Source organism: Lycorma delicatula, chromosome 1 (assembly GCF_047948215.1).
Source record: "Lycorma delicatula isolate Av1 chromosome 1, ASM4794821v1, whole genome shotgun sequence".
Classification (NCBI taxonomy): Eukaryota; Metazoa; Arthropoda; class Insecta; order Hemiptera; family Fulgoridae; genus Lycorma; species Lycorma delicatula.
Genome location: NC_134455.1, coordinates 233,904,942 through 233,927,422, shown reverse-complemented (window position 1 = coordinate 233,927,422; position 22,481 = coordinate 233,904,942). Strand labels below are relative to the sequence as shown.

The window sequence follows — 22,481 nt, the reverse complement described above, 5'->3', positions numbered from 1 at the left end:
GCAGTCTTACAAGTGGAATGATTAAAAAAGAATATAGACTATTTTTTAATTAGATCAGGCAGAAAATTAATTACAATTGTAGATTGTACATAGAAATTCTTTTGTTCGTTAAAATATCATTATTTCAAATGTGAATAAATAACATTCGACATTAATAAGTATTTTTCTGTAGTATTACACAAGTTAAAATATCTTCTGGGCAAAGATAGTCAAAATAAGATGCATTCATCATTATACCTAATAAAATACTTTAGCGATTAAAACAAGAAATAAGGTCACTCAATTGAAGAAATCGAAAGATTACTTTAGGAATTTATTCTGAATGTGAATTACTGAAGAAGCAGTTGAAGAACTTTGATTCAATAAAATCAGATCTATAAAATTATCAAACTAAGGAAGCTCTCAAAAAATGTAAAAAAGGAACTATAACTGAAGAATTTTCGGGAATCATATCGAAATAATATAACTGAACTCGCCGAACAGAATTCTTCACTACGTAAAGTAAAACGACTTTGAAGTCAGATTGTTTGAATTCCATGCAACAAATTTTTCAGCAAAACAAAACGAAGAATCATTAAGATCTGAACCAACCGATTTGCACGAAACAAATTCTTCTTGACAAAAAATATACAAATTTCTTGTTGAATGTAATTTGTCTGATTGTAACAAAAAAAAAAGTTGAAGTAAGAAAAGAAATTACACAATATAAAGATGAACTGGCTATTTTAAAGAATGGAATAATAGCAGTAAAAAAATAAGTCGTGAAATTAGAAAAAGCCGAGAAAAGAATACTAATTTTTTTCTTACAATTTACAAATTCTGCGATAAATTTGGAGGTAAGTTCGAGAGTTTTCCTGAAATTCACGCCAAAAAGAAGCTAATGAAAATTTAAAAATTGAAACAAAAATTCTAAAATAAGATGAACAGAAACTACGTATAACGTACAATGAAATGAAAATGGATTTTAAATCCAGTTGAATTGCTTAAAACAGGAGATGACATCACTTACCGAAAAGAAAGATAGATTACTGCAGGAACGTAATTTTAGACCAACCAACCGAGTTAATCTAGTGGTAACCCCGTCATCGCAAATCAGCTGATTTCAAAGTCGAGATTTCTAAGGTTCAAGTCGTAGTTAAGACAGCTACTTTTATACGGATTTGAATACAAGATCGTGGACACCGGTGTTCTTTGGTTGTTGGGTTTTAATTAACCATACAACTCAGGAACAGTAAACTTGAGAACGTACAAGACTACACTTCATTTACATACATACACATCATCCTTTAAAGTAATACCTTACGGTAGAGTTCCGGAGGCTAAACAGAAAAAAAGAAAAGGAACGTAATTCTGAATGTGAATTACTGAAAAACAACTAGAGTTGTCCGAAGCACTGATGACTACTCATACAATGGAATAATAATACAATATTAAATTATTAATCGAGGAGATTAAACAGAAAGTAATAATCGATTTTAACAATATATTTTAATACAGTATATGCTTACATAGAACAACATGCTTATTCAGAACGACATAAGAAAATAATAATCATAATTTAATCAATTACACAATTTTGTATGCAATGTTTTTTTGATAATTTAATTGAAATTCTCGTTTTGTTGTTATTCATTTAGTTAATTGTAATATTTATTTTTAGGAATTACTATGAGTTCCTAACATTAAAAGATGAATGTGCTACAATCAAGAATTGGTTTAAATATTGAGTTATATTGAATAAATGTTATGTATTTATTATTATAATATATATATGATAATTATAACAAATTACTATAATTTTTTTTTTTTTTAACCTCCGAGTCCACAGTTAAGCATTACTTCAGAGGATGAGATGAATGATTTGTAGCGTGTGTGTAAATTACTATAATTACAATTACATTACAATACTTAATATAATAATAATAATACAATATTTACACTACAATAAATAATTCACACACACACACACATACAAGATAATTCATCTTATAAAAAAAATAATCTACATTCAACCGTAAAATAAATTTAGCACAATCCTTTCAGGTATTTACAAAGAAGAAAATAATAAATTTAAAAAAAATAGTTCAAACTTGAATTCATCCCACAAAAAATCTGTTGTAGGCACTACATGACTTCCTTGTACGCCTATTAAATTACATATACACTTTTTTTTTTAACTGAAAATCACATAAAATTTTATTTCATTAATAACTTCTTTTCATATTTTTTTCACATTTTTTCATATTTTTTTGTTATTAATGAATTATTATTTTTACAATTGGAATTTAATAATTATTGCTAAATCAATATATTTAAATTAACCAAAAAAACAACAACAAAAAAGATGAGGTGTGATTCAAATCGATGTACCTTGCTCTTGATCCAAATATTTCATTAATTAAAATTTTATTTGGGTGTAACTCTGGAACGAATGAAAATAAGTATCGCTTATGATAGATCGTTGAAAAGTTCTCAATGAGGGCTTATCAGTGCAGTTAAGAAAAAGTCCAAAATCCACATTTTTGTTTATTTTGGGCTTTATTGACAGATTTGGTCTAGTCGATTGCAATTAAAGGGGGAGGTGCACAACTAGATGTTACAACAGTCCTAAATCCAAAATGTCAACATCATATGGCTAATCGTTTTTGAGTTATGCGAGATACATAAGTACGTACAAACGTCACGCCGAAACTAATCAAAATGGATATTTCCGTTGAAATTTGAACCGGAATTTTTCGCGGTCACAATACTTCCTTTACTTCGTACAAGGAAGTAAAAATTAGGAACTACTTCGATACTTCTAACTCTCCATCACCGCAGCAAACGCATTCCAAGTTTTCACCATTTAAAATAATACCTTCTACATCATCCAACACGCATTTACTAAACGATATTTTCTTATTTCACTCAGAATAGTATATTACCTAAAAAAAATCATATTTTCGCTTAAAAATGCATTTTTCTCCTGCCTGTCGTTACAAAGAAACATTCCTGTCCTGTTCCTCTTTATCTGCTCTATTATTAAGATATAGTTCTTCATTATGAGCTCGAGAAATGGTACATAAAATTTTACTTTATCTATTGTTTATATTAAATCATTAATCTAAACATTAACTAAATTTCTTCACTATGAACTACAAATACCAACTGAACATCATATTATTGCACCAATTCAAACAGCATTTTAACTACTTCTTACCATTATGAAGTTTCTCCCATGTTTCTGCTAAAGGAGTGATGGATAAATCTAACGCACACAGAATATACTTAACCTGTCTCGTATAACGCTGAGGTATAGCTTTCCATATAAGAGTATATAATTTTTAATAGATCGAGGGAGCAAGAGATTTTTAAAAAAATGTCAATAACCGTATTAGCATCAAAACGGAATTCCATAGCATATTTATTATAAATCTTTTTACTTTCTATTTAGGGTGAGTACAAAAGAACACTTGAGAATCAAGGTTAATTCTAAATATTTACATATAGCTTCTAGACTAGCCATTTCCATCGAATAACCTCCAAAATCCTATTTTCCTTAATGCCCTAAAATATTACTTTGTTTTAACTATAGAGTAATTATAAAATACCTTTAATTTGTTTTAACAATTTTGCGAAATAGAAATCCTTTAAGTTGATCGTTACCTATTATATAAAAAATTAATATTAACTTCATCTGTCCATTCGATCTTACGCGGTATTTCATATGACTCCAGCCTTTCTTCTTCCCATTTACGTAATGTCCATGTGCAATATCCATACAGAATTATTCCAAACGTACTTTAAGCACTTAAGCAAACGCTTTCTTAAATCTAATTAAATTTTACTACCTAATTATTTCATTAGAATAAGAGCTTCCTTAGTCGATGCTATTCTAATTTTTATTTTACGTTCAAATTTTATGTTAGATGGTATAGTTTTACACAAAACAGTACCTGTACTGTTTTAATTGTATAATTCTTCCATTTTTTGTCAAGATAATCATCTTGTTATCGCCTTCTACCTCAATACTTCCGGTTACTTAATGTTCATTTTCATTCCGTATTTTGTAAACATATAAATACTATCTAGATGAGAAAGACAAAGATTGCGGTATTTAAAACAAATAACTGAATATGTAAGATTTATTTATTTGGTACCGATAATTAAGCAGGGTTTATACTAATCAACCGTATCACGCAACAAACTACAGTTTTTTGTTGAAAAAACATACAAATTTGAGAAATTATTCTACGAATAAATTAAGTTTGATTGCTTAGAAGACCGGTAAAATAAGTCTTTCTGTATCATGAAGAGACAATCGTAATAAACTGACAACTGTCAGAAAATTCAGCTAGGCACACCAGTTTCACAAATGCTACTTCATATTCGTGTATTATAAAATGAATGGCGTTTATTTCATTTATAATTTTTACAGCAAGCTTAATAACAAGCACAAGTATAGTTGGATATTCTGGGGAAAAAATGTTTATTTTTGATCTTAGAGGATACATAATTGTTAGTTTAGAAACTATTGTTCCATCAAATGAAGGTTTGTCATATACTCGTTTATATAACTTTGTATAATTATAAACATAAAAACGTTATTATAATTCATATTGTTATATACATATATAATTAACAGCAATTATATTAAAATAAGAGTATGAATTTTATTCCTACCCGTGAAGTAACAACGTTCATAAAAAACAGTTACGGAACCGCCCGACATAAACGTCAATACTCGTTATTAAATTATTTATTAACTGTTTCCTATAATATATATATTTAAGCAATATAAAATTTTACGGTTGAAAATTAATATGCAAATCAAACATTATAACATAAAGCTGCTACAATTACATAACATGTCCACGTTTAATTATGTAAATTACACGGAATATGTTTTAAAATGTGTAAAACGAATAATTAATTTAAACTTAAGTATACAATTATTTACAGGTATTTTACCTTGCTTATGAATTAAAGTCTCTTTAATTACTTAACTGTAATGGAACAGACAAGCTTATTACTGAATTTTTAAGAGCACCTAATTTTGAAGTTTGTTATTTATAAGGACAATGATTTTATATTATGTCTACGACAACCAACGCAGAAATTATATACCAGGTTTACTTTTTCAATTCATCACAAATAATGTCTATTTTTGTCAAAATAAAATCGATAATCGTTTAACATATTAAAGAAACTATGAGTAAATACGTTTATATAAAACACATGCAGAGAAGCTACCATCGAAGCACCTCAAAAACTACATCCTAATATACAAAACATTCAATGTAAGAAATCATAGCACACACAAAACGCAAACAATCATAAGGAATAATAAACAAGAGAAACTATGAAACACCGAAAGAAAAAAATAATATAAAACTAAAATTAATAACGAAACAATAATAACCAAAATTGAAAGAAGTGAAATAATGAATTGATGGGTAACACTGAATCAATGCAGATCAACTCAAATCTCGTAAAGTTACCAATGTCCAACAAGTAGAGTTGTGAATCCGGGTCAGGCATGGCATTTTTACACACGATACAAATAATTCACCTTCATCCTCTGAAGAATGCCTAACAATGGATCCGGAGGTTAAAAAAACGCAAAAAAAAACACGTGAAGTCGTGTTCTTGGAGAAAAAATTTAATTCACTAAGAAATACCTAAATGACGTTCTTCAAATAAATCAATTTTGTTTTAAATACTGTTGCATTCTATGTCTATGTACAATGACCGTTAATTACATACAGCAACATTAATCCAGCAAATTAGCTCGACGTGTAACATGTAAAGTAATAATAGAAAATGGGAACCTTTATGTTTTCCACTCGAGATCTTCATTAGTTTGTATTTTATAGATGTTTTAAGGAAAAACATTACATTTTCAGCGGTTTTCGCTCTATAATGAAAAATTGAATTCCTATCGAAAAAGGTTTTTATGGAAGATAAATTTTATGGATCTTTGGAAACCTACAATATTACGTGGTAGATTATAATTCGATAATTTGTTAACTAGGTAATTGCAAAAATTCCAAAAATAACCGTATTTTTCAATATACAATAACAGATTTTTTTCAGATTAATATTTATCTAGTTAAAGCTCTAAACTAAGCTGATTATACAATAAAATAAATTGAAATATACAGTGCTGTCTACAAGTAGGTTTAAAATTTAATAGTTTTAGATGGCTACATTAGTATTTTTTTAAATTTCATAACTTTCGGTTAAATTAGCGACACTCTCTGCATCAGTTTCTCGTGAAAATAATTAAAAAAATCAATTATTAATTGTATTACTAATTTTCAAATCATCCCCTTGCGTAGAAGCTTCAGCTTGTACGTTAACAAATTATTTTTAATTCAAATTTTGCACTCTGAAAGACCTTTTTTATCAACAAAGAAAATGTTTTTGAAAAAGAAACGGACTGAAAAAAAGACTTGGGCCCTAATGATCAAAATGTTGACCTTAGAGAAGAGGAAATGACTTTTTTCAACGTCACTTTTATTCTAATTCAAATAACCGTGCCAAAAATATACTGGATCACAGCAATACAAATACGAGTTATATTCGTACTAATAAGAATTAATTTTCTTTTACACTTAAAACATGGCCATTTAAATTTAATTTAAAAGTATTTTTTACTGGGTTTTAACTTTGATTAACACGCATCTCAAACTGTTCTAACTCTTTTTATCACTAACTATAGAACTGTGGATAGGATTAAAACAAACCATGGTGTACGTTTTAAGTGCCAAAGCTACCAATTGAATTACTATTTACACCAACACAAAGTAAAGAAATACAAAAACATTACTTACTATTTATCTTATAAATTTGTACAATTCATGATTCAGTGGAAACAATTTTTTTTTGATTTGAAAAGTTATAAAAATGTATTTAATAAAAAGTATGTTTCTAAACGCGGTTATAAAAAAAATTGTTTTTTTATGACTTATCGCAAAATTCGATATTTGATGCTAAATAAAAACGGTTGCGTAGGAAATGGGCGAATAGAAAAATGAACAAGATACTAGAATGGAATGATGTTTTTTCCGTTCGAATAAATTAATCTTTTCACTGAACTACGCAGGACAAGAACCTGAAATAACGTTTCGTGACATGTTATTTTAAATAATGAAATTATTTTGCGTCGAGAAACGTGTAATCTTCACAAAAATAAACAGTATTCTACACTATAAAAGGAATTAAGGTATGTTCTGTAAACATCCTACACGAAGCAAAAGTACGTAATTTAATACCTAGTAAAACATCTTTTTTACCGCATGGGTAACATCTTCTTTTTTTTACATATTTCCATTAATCCGACTACTAGCCTAATATGATGTGGTCATAACCCATAACATATTGATCACAAAAATTAATAAACATCATAACTTTCTTTGTAAATTGCAAAAATTAACGTTTACCATATGAACACGAAATTATCGTAAATGATTAAATATTCGTCGCAGATATTTTATAACAATAAATAATCGTTTTATCCGACCAGAATGAAGAAAAATTAATCAAGGTAAGCTTAAAGTTGTACAAATAGTATTAAATATGTCGCAGTTAATTAAAGGAAAAAAAAACATTTCAGTTATGCTTCACGAAAATAATCCGGTTAGTAGTGCGGATTGGCTATGGCAGGCATAAAATATCTTGCTAACAAGCCTTTATTTATATCTTTCTCCGCCACTGTCAAAATTGTCACTTTTAATTGAGCAAGGCAAATCAACTAACACTTAAAAAATGTTTAACGATTAAAATTTAATCGCTTCACAATAATAAAACGAACGCATGAACTCAGATAAAACTGATTTTATTCTTCTTTGATTAGTTTATATAAAAAATAAACTGAGAAGATAATAAATAATGAAAGATTATTCCTACTTATTTCGTTCAAATAATGAAATCTGAAAGGCAAATGACAGGTACTTTTTACTGCTCCAATAAATCTGCTATAGTTTTTACTGTTTGGTGGTATCCAGCCTACGCATTTATCCAGATCCCTAGAAAAATTTTCCCAATTAGCCTTTTTGAAGTTCAATCTAGGGCGGGGTACAGAGGTCATAAGTGAAATTCGGGCTACCTACCTCTATAATAACTGCACGGTGCTGGCTGTAGGAAAAGTTGCAGAGAACTTTTCGGGTGACTTGCAGCGGCCGACTTTTGCTGTCAGTTGTGGTGAAACATAGATCCGGGTTATACTCCCGCCTCCAAGCCGCTGATTTAAAAGTAAATCGGTCTTTAGCATCTAAGACAAGACTAAGATTCTCATCCTCAGCCCATCTCACCAAGCCTCACCGTTGGCATCACAGTCCTTATATTTCCACTGCTCGTGGTGGCTATCAAAATCACCCAAGTAGACCGCAGTGTGAGGTTGTATTTGGTTTACTGAAGTTGGCCACGAGATAGCTGGCGGTTTAGAGATATTGGACACTGTTATACTTCCAATTTAACTATAACATTATGAATTTCATTGCCCGTGGAGGTGAGATGAGAGTGGCGTTTTCTACATCGCATCTAACGTAAGTAGCGACGCCGTACGCATCATGGTATGTGGCACCAAGTAATTCATATCCAGGTATTTTGCCTCTTTTCCGCAATTGTTCCTCAGTGTTACAATGTGTTTCCTGGATTGGGACCATATCATTATTGTCGTTCTTCAGTAGTTTCGATAAATACTGGCTCTTAGAATAACTTATGCTTTCCATATTTATGTGGCAAATTCGGACCGAAGGTCCAAGATTTCTTGTCGGGAAATCCTGAAAAGGACTGTCAGGTATATCCAGCGACACGTCCTGCAGTTCGTAATACTGTAAGCTTGTGTCTGCGTGGTCAGGAGAACCTATCTTAATGGTTTGTCTGACCGCCAGTATCTGCTCCCTCATTTAGCGTTATCCAGGGAGCACCACGTGGAGGCGAACTAGCTTTACACGCGAATATAATTGCGTAAGATGAAAAGAAACCTATATTGTAACCGTTATTCAACAAATAAAAAACCTTGAGAAAATTTTCATTACAATATATTTTTGAAATCTAAGGATTCCTCATTTTAATAAAATCATTTGCAACGTAATGATTAACGGTTATAATAAAATATATTACCCTATTAAGGGTATTTTAAATTAAAGTAGCAACAGTTCTAAATATTGAATAAATTCTACTTTTGTTGTTTGTAAAAAATGGTTAATGGACTACTTGCTTTGTAATTACTATGTTTTAACGTATAAAAAATAATGGCAGAAAGATCTTCTGAAATCTATCGTTGAGGTACGTAAAAACCATTGATTAAGCATTGGAAATTTATGGACGGTCTCAAAGAACAAGAACAAGAAATACCGTAAGTTATGAATTAAATTGCTAAATACAGTTTGAATATTTATTCGATAGTACTACTACTGTGAATGAATAATTAATTTAGTTTATAAAGTAAGCGTAATAAAATAAATTTATTCGAAATACAAAACCTTAAAAAAAATAATTTTTAAAACTGCATCATTTACTGAAGTAAAAATAAGAACGTTACTATTTAAGAAGTAATTTAAAGCAATATTTATTGAATCGCCTAAAATTCTTAGGAAAGAGTTCGAAATTTGTAATGATGAGAATTCTGTTTTTTGCCACTGTTTAATTTACAATCGGTTCAAATTTACCGGAACCGTAGGTAAGATTGAATACAAAAAAAATTTATGACATGCAGTGATTTCCATTGAAATCCCTCAAAGAACTATAACATATGTATACAAATCGTAAACGGTACACATGTATATGCTAAACATAAATAAGTAAATACAGAGAAGAATCCAAAAACACCGATGAAAGTTCAGAACATAAAACGCAAAGCAAACATCAAAAAACAGTTTTATCAATCGCACAAAGAATCAAATAAAAAAACCGATGAATCAAATCTAAGAACCAACAAAAGTAAGTGACGAAACGAAATGAAGAAATTGTACGATGTTCAACACCCTAGGGTAGCTGATTCACCTCAAATCTCAGAAGTTACGGATCTAATACATGCAATCACTTTAGGCGCCTAACGTCGTAACTGTCAATACAGGAGGTTAACTGCAAAATAGTTCACATGTTTACTCAGCCTCATTCTGTCTTGTACTAAAACACCGTATCTCCTCTCGAACGGTTGGCATTCCCAGATAATCGTGTATTTCAGTGTTTATCGCAAACCACAGCGCTTCTGTTATATTTCTCAATAGTTTGTTCTGAAATCGCTGCACGATTTCGTTATTGCTCTCGCTTGTCGTACCCACAGTTGGATTTCATAGGTCTAAATCGGTTTAAGGCTTTCATCCGGAAGTCCCGGGTTCGATTCTCTGTCAGGCATGGCATTTTCACACACGCTACAAATCATTCATCTCATCCTCTGAAGCAATTCCTTATGGTAGTCCCGGAGGTAAAAAATAAATAAATAAAAAAAAAAATCAGTTTAAGGACCGCTGAGTACAGCAATTGCTTGTTGCTCATTAGATAATGATAGTCGCGACTCCGCCTAGCAAACAGTACATATCCCTGAACTTAACGTTAAGCTGCATCCTTTTCTCATTGACATGAATCCTCATTAGACGACGATCTTTTTTTTTTTTTTTTTCTTCTTCCCCTACTCTCCCCGACCGGATATCCATTTAAGTATACTCAGTCGGGGAGAGTGTCCTTTTACTCTAAGGGAGTGTCCCCCGCCCACCGGTTGTACACCCGGCAGGGCAGGTTAGCTCCCCCGGTCTCGGATCTTTAATTTTATTTTATTCGCCTACCTCTAATCCCCCGCCTCGGAGACGGGGTATGGCTACGCCACCTCCCATCCCCTCAGCAGGGAACCGGGTCTCGGTCATTATGTCTTTGCCTCTAATCAGCGGTACCGCCCCCACTAAGCACCGAGGCACCCGCAGGAGCAGCACCGCCAACCGGGACTCGATCTTTTATTTGTCCCACAAACGACGATCTAAATGCAGTCCTACGTACCACACACTGTTGAGAAATATAAAGAAAACATTTTCATGAAGGTATACGTTTTTATTTCATTCTGTGAGTGACGGTAGTTATACTCTACTCTTTTGTGAGTGACGGTAATTAAATAAAGAATAGATCGTGGATACCGGTATTCTTTGGTGGTTGGGTTTAAATTAACCACACATCTATGGAATGGTACCTGAGACTGTACAAGACTACACTTCATCTACATTCATACGTATCATCCTCACGCATCCTCTAAAGTAATATTTATTATGGTCCCAAAGGCTAAACAGAAAGAAAAAAAACAATTAAAGAAGCACAACTAAGTTTAAAAAAATTATGAAACTCTAATGCCGTTTCCGGTAAAGGGAATCCTGCCGACACAAATCATATTGTAATAGCACCAGTGTAACAGGTTTCTTCTAATTAAGAAGAAAGAAAGAGAAAATAAACAAAGAAAAATCTGGGAGGAACTACAAGGGATTATTTTCTTGGAATAACGGGTCCTTTTATCGACTTTTTCTTTGTAATACAGCCAATAACATCTCCAAAAGCTCCTTCCTAACCAGAAGGGTTACCGAACCATAATAGGAACTTATAGAAAAAAGGTAAGGGCACGGACAATGAACACTATTACACATCCAACAACTTAAGGGAGGAGTCGGGTACTGGTTCTGCTGGCCAGGAGATAAAAATACTCCAGAGACCAGCGGATAGAATCAACAGTTTTGCGAGGCCGTGTTCAGCGCAGTCGTGATAACAAGCTGTAACAGTAAGGAGCAGGAACAACTAATGAAGAGTACATCACGAGCATTCCTTTGGACAGAGATTGAATGCAAGAAGTTGTTCGGTGAGTTAATGGTAACAGTGGTGAAAGTGATGGTATTCTTATTCATTCATAAAGTGTAGGGTAATTCTACCAAACAGTAAAAGTAATACATGCAGAAAGTGAATCGTATGAACTGCAGACTTTTCTATGATTATCTAACTGTTAATGAAATGTTAGTTTCTATCAGTGATTATAATGTTTTTAGTAAACTGGACTATATTTTGATATTAAATAAATTTTGTCTTTTTATTTAAATTACTATTTTGAATGTAATATAATCGTATGTTTATTATTATTTTAAAAATTATTATTGTCGTTATTATTTATTTTACATGAAAGAGGTGAAAGGAAACTTAAAAAAAATCCTTTTTCTACTATTTTTAACCCACTTCGGGTTTACGATTTATTCACCGTCGGTTGTTCATATTTATTATGAAGCGAATAATTATGCTTCAAACATCGACAACGATAAAGGCGACTAGTATAATTAAAAATACCAGTTTCATATTTAATCAGAAGATTATTTCATTAACGTGATAAACTAAATGTATTTAATTTTATGAATTTATCAAGAAAAGGGTGCTAAGCTGTATATTTTTTTTTACAGAGTTTTTGATAATAAGTGATAATAAGTGTATAATAAGGGTAATAAGTGTAAATATCTTCTCTTTTCTTATACACTGACATTGATGAACACATACAGCGTCGATCACACGTTGATAGAATTAATTGGCAACCGATTGAAAAATACGATTACAAACTTTAATGAGGAAAAAGGGATTTTCAAACGTTTTTGTAAAGCTAAAAAAAAACTCATGCCAAAATAATTAAATACTATGTTAATAAAATAAATAAACCGATTGATTTAAAACAAAGTTGAACAAAACGGATGATTGCACAACATAGAGAGCCCACATGCACAAGAATAAAAAATAATACTCCGATAAAGCAGAAAAAATTGATGATGAAAAAGCCAATAACATTTTTACCTTAGATATTGATTTCACCTTGGAAGAAATCCCTTCCAGACATACACCTGAAATTAGAAAAAAAACCAATTAAATTCATACAAAAAAATTAAACCATATATGTGTGGACATTAAACCAAAAATGTCATCCGTTAACATAAAACGAATTTTAAGATTAGTATTTACAAACATTTTTTGATTTTTCAATTACGTATAATGCTCAAAGAAAATGGTCACTTTATAGATTATTTAGTGTAATATTAATAATACATCAGAAAATAATCACAAAGAGCTAGTACTCAGCCGTCATCGGTCAACTATTTTTTAACGCATTCTTTTATGTTGCCATGTCTGGTATTCAGATCAAAGTTACGTTAATCTAGAACGTAAAAGAATATGGATGATTAATTTAGAACTTAATACTTAATTAATGGATGTTTCTGGTGTTTGAGATCGATTAAATTACTTCCTTGGGATTGGTCTGACAGGAAAACGGCAATTACAAATTATTTTAATGTATCATATTTTTATGTTTAGTAAGAACATAGCTCGTAGTAAGAGCTTACTACGATTAAAAACAATTTTCGTAACAATGCTCAACCTGTACTTAAGATAGATGTCATTGATGGATTACCGACATAAAATGAATCGATTGGTCTTCTATTTTACGCAAAAGAACTACAAAGCTAGTGGAATTAAAAAGTTTAAGTGTGTACTTATGCACATTCAAAAATCTTTTTCAGATAGCAAAACCAGAATATTATCTCGAATAAGTATTATAGGAAACAAAATGATGATGACAATGATGATATAAAGTGAAGTTTTATTAAACTGAAGCGATAAAAATATTATATTAACTTTTAATTTAACTAATATTTTTTTACAGAAGGTGGACTGTACCAATGAAACCCGTGCATAAAAAATAATGTTCGGTTTATTATATACACATTAAAATCTAAATTCCATTATTTTCTATTTAAAAAATAACTCTCTCCCTTAAAAAGTAATTTTCATAAGTTAAAAAAATTATATATATACATACATATATACATATATATATATATATATATATATATATATATATATATACACACTCACACACACACACACACGTTTGATGTAAACGACAGAATTAAGGTAATCAATATTGATATTTTAACGGCTCAGGATACCCAGTTCAAGAAAGGGTACTTCAAGGTAATTATATAAAATTATGGGTTAAACAATCACTTACTCGTATTTATTTTACGAGTTTACCCATAAATTGAATACCACTGATCTGACTTAAAATAATTGTAATATCGTTTAGCAAACGAGACCCCTACAAATTATTTCACTCCTGCACTGGTATTATTAGTAAACGCTTTTCATTTTTTCACGATTTGACACCGACTTCCGGTCTTAACGGACTATACTTACTTTCAAGTAAAAAAGAGGAAACGTTGCAATATATACCAAATAAAACATGACAATACAAAATTAAAAACAGACTGCATTCTTCATCACTATGCCTTCATAAATATGTAGTACGTTTAGTTAGCGGATGCAGATAAAAATGTAAAAAAACATACCTAAATTCAAAGTTTTTGAAATAAAACATTTAAAAAACTATGTTCTGTAGGTAATGAAAATATGGACAAAAAAGGAAAATCATGAAATAAATTCAACTTGAACATGAAACTGTTCATAGGTAAACGTTTCCAAAAAAAAAAACTTAAGCGACTGTTTTAAAGTATTTACACCTTTTTCGTGCTACATCACTTGTATTCTAGATGAGTAAATAAATAAACAATTTAGTTGTAAAGAATTAAGGTGTAGGTAACCCAACCCTGAGTTATTGCTTAAATTTAAATTTATTACAAGTGTTATTGGGATGATTAAAATTTATTTTATTCCTCAAATCTACGAGTAGAATAATTTTTTTTTTCAGATTGTTTTAAATAATGACATGCCTTAATACGTTTTTTATATCCGTGTTTAGATGAATACATAAATAGTTTTACCCTACATGTATTTTTGGCAGTATAACAAACAATTCGGTTCGTTAACATGATATTAAAATAATTTTTGAACTTTCTCTTTAAAGTAATATATTATTAATTTTCTTTATTAAAAATTTGTTTAATACTTGTTACAAAGTTATTTAATGCGTTAATAATAAAGCATTATATTTTACGTAATGCGTTACGTCTACATAATTTTTATATAATTTACCTTTTATAGTCTTTGAAACAGGCACTAAAGGAGAATACAGAATTTATTCTCTGTAATATGAATATGATTAATAGGTCATATTCTAAAATATGAGAGCTTGGTTAAAAGGGTAGAGGACAAAAAGGTGGTGGAGAAGAAATACCGCATAAGACCACGGTTCCAATATGTAAAATAGACAATCGAAGAGACATTAACAGAAATTACGTTGAAATAAAGAGGCAGGAAATAAAGACGACTGGAGGACTGCTTACTGCACATCGAACCGTGGATTGAAGGTACTTAAAAAGAATATGTATAGTTTTATAATTTTAATATAAATTCAGTTATTTATTGGAATAATTTCACTTTTTCAGATTGAAAGAAAAGTTCACAACTTATAAATGGACATCCTAAACAACCTGGTAAATTGCCTTCTTTTTTACACTAATGGGAAAAGTTAAAGACGTTGGGATTGATTCTATATCAAGTTCTTTGTAGTGTGGGCTGTAAAGTATAACAGCTACCGTTTTCAATTCTCTAACTGTTAACCAAATGAAATATTTGGTTCAGGAGCAAACTAACAAACGTTAGTAAATCAAAGAGAAAAATAATTTCATAGCTTTCTTTTCTGTATATATTTGATCACATTTATAATGAAAATATCAACTAATATATTCCATAAACAATTATTCATTTATATGTCGTCAGTTGGGTTGTCAATTTTGTAATTAAGAAAAGAAATAATTTCGAGATTCAATGAAACTTAAAACTGAAATTATTTAAAAAAATTACAAATATTTGTTTTTTATCTTATTTATTAAAACGTTCTGCTGTGCAAATTTGATACGTTATTTGTCACCTAAGATTTGACAGTTCTTAAAAATTCTATTATACATCAATTTGTAAAAATGACGATCAAAAGTTATGCATTTAAAAGTTTTTTTTTTAATTTTTAAAAATTCTAAGCTCAGAGTTATTTATATTTCTAATTTATTATATTTAGAAAACAGTTCATAGATAAACATTATAAGAATTTTAACATGTGATAACTGTTATAATAAAATTAAAATTGAGAGTTTTCGCTTTAAATTCCCTTTTTACCAAAAACTGTACCATAATTTATGTGAGATGTATGTAGATTTAAAATTAATAATAGTAAGAAATCTACCTTTCTTTCTCTATTAAAATATGCATTTTATAGAAAATTTTCTTTTTTTTCTCTTTATGATGCGAGTAGAATTAAACAAAACCTTCCCAGTAGCGGTAATTTTAAATAATATTTAATGTACTACCGATATTTATTTAATATTTTCAAATCCAAATATTACGGTATAACAATATAAACTTTTTTTATAGTAAAACATAATTAAAACTTACAAAAATAATCACTTCATATGTGAAAAACATTACAGCAAACGTTTTACAAGATTTTTTTTTATATATAACAAACAAGAAATATTCTTCTGGCAAAAGATTGCGCCAAAAACCTACGTGATCTTACGTCAATATTTTGTAAAACCTGGATACTGAAAAAATAAAAGGGTTTTAGTTTTTGTTATTTAAAATAAAATTGGGGCTCTTTAAATATATTTTTTTAAACACGATAAAATTGTTAGGTTCAAATTATTCCCGATCAGTCGTATAACGCGGGCTCACATCCTGTCTCGTGCTCGCCACCCGAGTACAATATTTATTGTTTCTTTGATATATTTTTACTAGTTAACTGTTAGAAATATAAATAATAAATGATGTGACCAAAGTTTACATTTAAATAACGTTATGATTCGTTAATTATGAAAATCCCTTAAATAGTTTTAAAGAAGGAACTGCTAAGTTTTATTTTAAAAGATCCGCACATTCATTTTTACTGATACGTGACGCCGAAAGCTTGAAGCTTGTGCATGGGATATGTAACTGGAATTTTGTAGCGTACGAAAAAATGCCATGCCTGACCGGGATTCGAACCCCGGATCTCTGGATGAAAGCCCGAGATGCCACCACTCCGCCACAGAGATCGAAAAATTTATTAAACCCATATCAATTAGCATAATAAAAATTACCACGCATTACTAAACCGCACAAATTATTTATTACTCAAATACAATGAGCCAATAAAATTTATTAAAATGAAATAAAATATATATATATATATATATAATTAAGATATAATACATAAAGGGCATTGATTATATTTTATCTGAAAAAATTTTTACTGTGATCTTTTTAAACTATTATTTTAAACCAGATGATACTTTTTAAAGTAATTTAATCTTACGTAATTTTTCTTGTTTTGGCTATGTATTGTGTATTCTTTATTTTTCTTCGTATGTACGTCAGCCGATGTGTAGCAGTGCGGACGTACCTTTCTTCAGACTCTTAATAAGTTTTCGTTTTTGGGTTTCGTGTACTTGTTCTTGTTTTGTTTTGGGTTTTTAGTTTATTTTTAGTTTCTTAAGTGTTTCATTTAGATTAATTTTATTAGACAAGCAAACCGAAAGGTCAATTGGCACTGATGAAATTCCGAAGGCGAAAAAACGCCAACGAATTCCTTATACAGAACCTACTACTCGCGTTCCACCGGCCGGCCAGTTTAGTTTTACAGTTCCTATATCTAAAAAATTTAGTCTTCTTTAAAACACTGAGGAAAATGGAGGTTTTCATGAGAAAACATTGAAACCGAGCCGATTTTTGTGACAGGCTTTAACTCAAAAACGGAATTGAAAATCTTTTTTAGCACGCTTATTTCCTACTACTACTGTGACGAAATATACTTTGACGACTTTCACACGGTGAAAGTTCTGCCAGTACACATTGAGACGTATAAAGTCATTAGGTTGAAAATGCTTGAAAGCAATGTCGGCCATTGTACATACCAGCATAAACATGAGAGGGCATATAGAGTGGTAATCATTGATAAGTTGACTAAATTAGGCAACGAGGTTAGAAATGTCATTAATGTTCTCAATCATCAAACGAAGGAACCGCTGCCATTTTATATCGTGGATTTGGAGGTGAAATCTAATAATAAGGAAATCATTAACGTGAAATCTCTGAATTGTACAATTGTAAGCTTTGAGGCCCCGTATGTCAAAAAAAGGTGGTTCAGTCCAAACGGGGCAAACGCTTTGGGTATACGAAGAATCATTGTAATCGCCCACACCGTTGTGTGAAATGTGGTGCAGATCAAGGAACTATGGACTGTTATAAGGCACCACAGGTCTCGGCTTCCTGCGTTAACTGCAACGACCGACATCCGGCGAATAACAAAGGGTGTAAGGTTTATCAACAATATGACTAAGGTCTTTCCATCTTACCCGGCCCTATCTTCTGGAGTTTCAACTACTGGCAATTATGCTAATACTGCAGTCAATAACAACACTCCGCGTGCCAAAAGAGAAGATGTGTGGGTCTCTGGCTCGGGTGGCAATGATTCTCACGTTTGTGATAATCATAATGTTGATGATCGTAATAATGACGGCTTTATTCATGGGCTGAATATTTCTGGTCTTACCTACTCTGAGAAAGTTACAATGTGTGGACTCTCTGATAGCAATGATAATGGATATAAGAATGGGCTGAATGCTTCCAGTCCTACCTACACTGAACGAGTTGAAATAGGTGGTTCCTACGGTCAGCGAGCTACTGATAACCAGAATTTTCAAGGGTTCATGCATATCGTAGACCATATCTTTCAAAAATTTGAGCGAATGATGCGGATTATGATGGATAGGATGTTCGGACTATTCTTGAGGAAAAATGAATAACTTTCTCAAACTAGCAATCTGGATTGATAACGGGTTGTCTAACAAGAAGCTGGATTTGGAAGCGTTTATAATATTAATAAGATTGACGTAATGCTTGTGTCTGAAGCACGGTTCACTGATAAAACATTTTGCCAAGTTTCATGGCTATACGATGCATTGCACCAACCACCCATCAGGGAACGCGCACGGCGGTACCGCTGTTAGAAGTATGTTTTCTCACTATGTATCACTTGAACAGGCAGGACGTTTTGCAGGCCACCACCGTGGACAGTGTTTTCTGTCTCCTCCGTTTATTGCCCAACACGGCATGCTGTGCAGGAGGATCAGTTTATGGGATTCTTTAGATCTTTGGGTCCAAGATTCATCTGTGGAGATAAGAATTCTAAGCACCAACAATGGGGTTCGCGACTGACATCACTAAAATGAAGGTAACTTTTTCGGTTAATGGTTGATAATAATTAGGAGGGTTTGTCATCGGGGCGAACAACCTACTGGCCTACGGATCTAAATAAAATTCCCGATCTCATGGATTTGTTCAGTTTCAAGATATTTATAGGAACTATTTACATGTTGAACCACATTTTGACGTGTCGTCAGATCATACAACGGTTGTATTTACAATGTCTATCACAGTTTCGGTAACTACTAGGTCACCCTTTTTGTTTAATAAGTTTACCAACAAACGACGTTTTCAAAACCTTTTGGAGGAAAATATACGATTGGTCGTGCCTTTGAAGTCACTGGCCGATACGGACAATGCAGTATACAGATTGACCAAATTGATTCAATCAGAAGATAGAAGAACGCCGGAGATTACGACGCGTATAGCACAGAACTCGTGCTGATAAGGAAAGATTTAACAGGGCTTCTCAAAAACTAAAAAGGTTAATTCGAGCATTTAGGGACACTTCGTTTCAATCCTACATTTGATAATATTTCTGATGAGCAGGCTGCTGAGTATACTTTATGGAAAGCTGCGAAGCCGTTCAAGAGACCCCTGCAGTCTATTCTTCGTCTCCGTAACAGTGACAGAACGTGGGAGAGAAATTTTCAGGAGAAGGCGACCTTATTTGCTCTACATTTCCAACGTATTCCAGCCCAATGATATCGAAACAGATCCGGAGAAAATCTCCAATTATTTAGCTTCTTTTTTCCAAATGTCCTTGCCGATTACGCGCTTTACAGTTCATGAGGCCCTTCAGTCATTAACAATGAAATACATCCAGCGAATGCGCCGGGATATGATTTGATCACCGGTCGTGTACTCCAGGAACTACCTCGGCATGCGATACGTTTGGTTACTTTATTTTCAATGCTATTATCCGAATTTGTCATTTTCCTTGTCCGTAAAAGATTTCACAGTTAATTGTTATAGCAAAATCAGGTAAAAACCCCACAAATGCAACATTTTATAGGTCTATCAGCTTGCTTCCAGTGCTCTCTAAGGTCTTTCAAAAGACACCTCAGTCTTTTGAAAGACCGTTTTCCAATTTGGTTTTCCAAGACCGATTTTGAAAGACGATCACATTCCAGCTCACCAATTTGGGTTTAGGGAGCAAAATGCTCCTACGGAGCAGGCAAAAAAAATTTTTAACGTATAAATCATGCTCTAGACGAGAAACAGTACTGTTCAGTGGTTTTCCTTGATGTCATTCAGGCTTTTGACAAGGTTTGGCATGTAGGGTTGCTGTATAAACTGAAAAAAGTTGTACTGCATGTTTATTACGTGGTACTAAAATCTTACCTAGATTACAGATGCTTTCAAGTTAAACATGAAGAGGTTTTGACGGATTTGTTCCTTATACAATCAGCGGTACCTCAAGGAAGCGTTCTCGAACCCATCTTGTATGTCCTGTTTACGACTGACTTGCAAATTACGGCAGATACCACAGTTGCAACGTTTGCTGACGATACTGCAATTCTTACTGTCCATGAAAATCCGACTACTGCGTCTCGTTGTATTCAAGATAATATCACTCTTCTCGAATCGTGGCTTACGTTGGAAAATAAAAATAAACGAAACAAAATCAAAGGACGTCACGTTCAGCCTTCGTAAGAATCACTGTCCTGTTTCTACCTTCAATGTTCCAATTACGAGATCTCAAAACTGTAAATATTTGGATTTTCATCTTGATCGACGACTTAATTGGGCGAAACATATCACTTCTAGGCGGAGACAGTTGGATCCCAAGTTTAAACACATGTACTCGCTGATAGGATATATTTGAATGCTACCAAACAAAAACACTGCGGAAAATGCTCAACATACCCTGGAACATAAATAATAGCCTCATATACAATGTATAACGATCTTAAGTTGCGAACCGTTCTGCAGGAAATCTCTCTGGTCAGCCTACGGTATCAAAATCGTTTGGATCGGTACTCAAATTATTTGGCCGTCAATTTATTAGATAACACGATCAGTGATTTTTCAAGATTGCTGATTATTCTTGCCTTGCCTTATCATTTCAATTAGGTGACTTTATGGTCTGGCCGTGCGGAGTGCTCTTCTATTTCATTTATTAAGTCACAAGCCGCTAGATCTGTGGCAACTTAATGTTAATTCAAATACATCTTATTTACTTATTGTTCAATTATCTTGCTGAACCGATTGTAAAGTTGCTATCTTTATAATAATAATAACAAAAAATAAAAAAAAAAAAACACTGCATGAATATCATTAACATGAGGTATGACAAGTGATTCTTTAATTCAGATTGGTATGCATTTGTTGGAAGTAAAAATATTTATATGTAAATTGAGTTTCCAGCCTTCAAATATGTTTACCGAATGTTTTTAACAGTCTTCATAACCACCCGATTAACGGATTGGAAATTAAAAAATTTTAAAACTTAAAAGTTTTTAACAATAATGTACAAGCCATCTGTTTTCCAACTATTAATATTTTATACAAGGTTAGAAATTTGCAACTGATCTATTCTAACTCCAAAATATTGTATGTTTAAAAAATTGAGCACTTCATTTGGCGAAGAAAGTTTTATCTAATCTTTATACAAATAAATATTATTTTGAACTTATATCCCTGTTAAGAAGTAGTTATTGCAAGACAGTTTCGTTGATTGACACATTATTTCTTTTACAGTAATGAATGCAGTACGCATTCAACAATCTGCCGTATTTTTATGTATTAAGTAAAATTTACAATTTAACTTAAACATGTTTTTACCTCATATATAATGAAGAACCATGTAAAAAAATAATATGATGTATTTTCCTGTCTCCAAAATCTACTTTTTTATTGCAAGGCATTTAAAGGTGGGATAAGGCCAACAATTAGTTATCCTCGTATATTCACAGACCAACCTCAAATTTGTAAACGTTTAAGAACAAAATAGTAAAATAAAGATTAAAAAGTTAGTTGAGTAAATTTAGTTGTTTTACAAGAAATTATCTTTGAAATTGAAGAAATAGGTATTTCAATACCCCTAAAAATAATGCTATTTATACAGCAATACTTGATAAACAACTCTTGTGAGGAAAGGAAAAAAAACATGAAAAAAATGTATCTTCTGATATAGAACATGCATATGTATTTGGCTAAATCTAACAAGTTACTTCTGTCATTTTTTACTTTACGTATAGAATTTATGTGTTTATAAATAACTCAATTTTAATAAGTTATGAATTAATGCCAATACCATTTAGTTTTTTGAACACATAAATGTAGATTATGATTCAAGTACAAGACATCTGAAATAACATAGAGCGCTCACTTTGAAAAATAAAGAAACGTTT

At 31.5% G+C, this 22,481-nt stretch overlaps 1 protein-coding gene across 4 annotated transcripts in view; it reads right to left on the bottom strand.

Moving 5' to 3' along the window:
• Nucleotides 1-22,481, bottom strand: part of LOC142329589 (uncharacterized) — a 536,070-nt gene that overhangs the window by 178,959 nt on the left and 334,630 nt on the right. For all 4 annotated transcript variants that reach the window (XM_075374308.1, XM_075374323.1, XM_075374299.1 and 1 more), the window contains one exon: nucleotides 12,790-12,836. The gene's annotated coding sequence lies outside the window, so the exon portion shown is untranslated. The remainder of the gene's footprint in view (nucleotides 1-12,789; nucleotides 12,837-22,481) is intronic.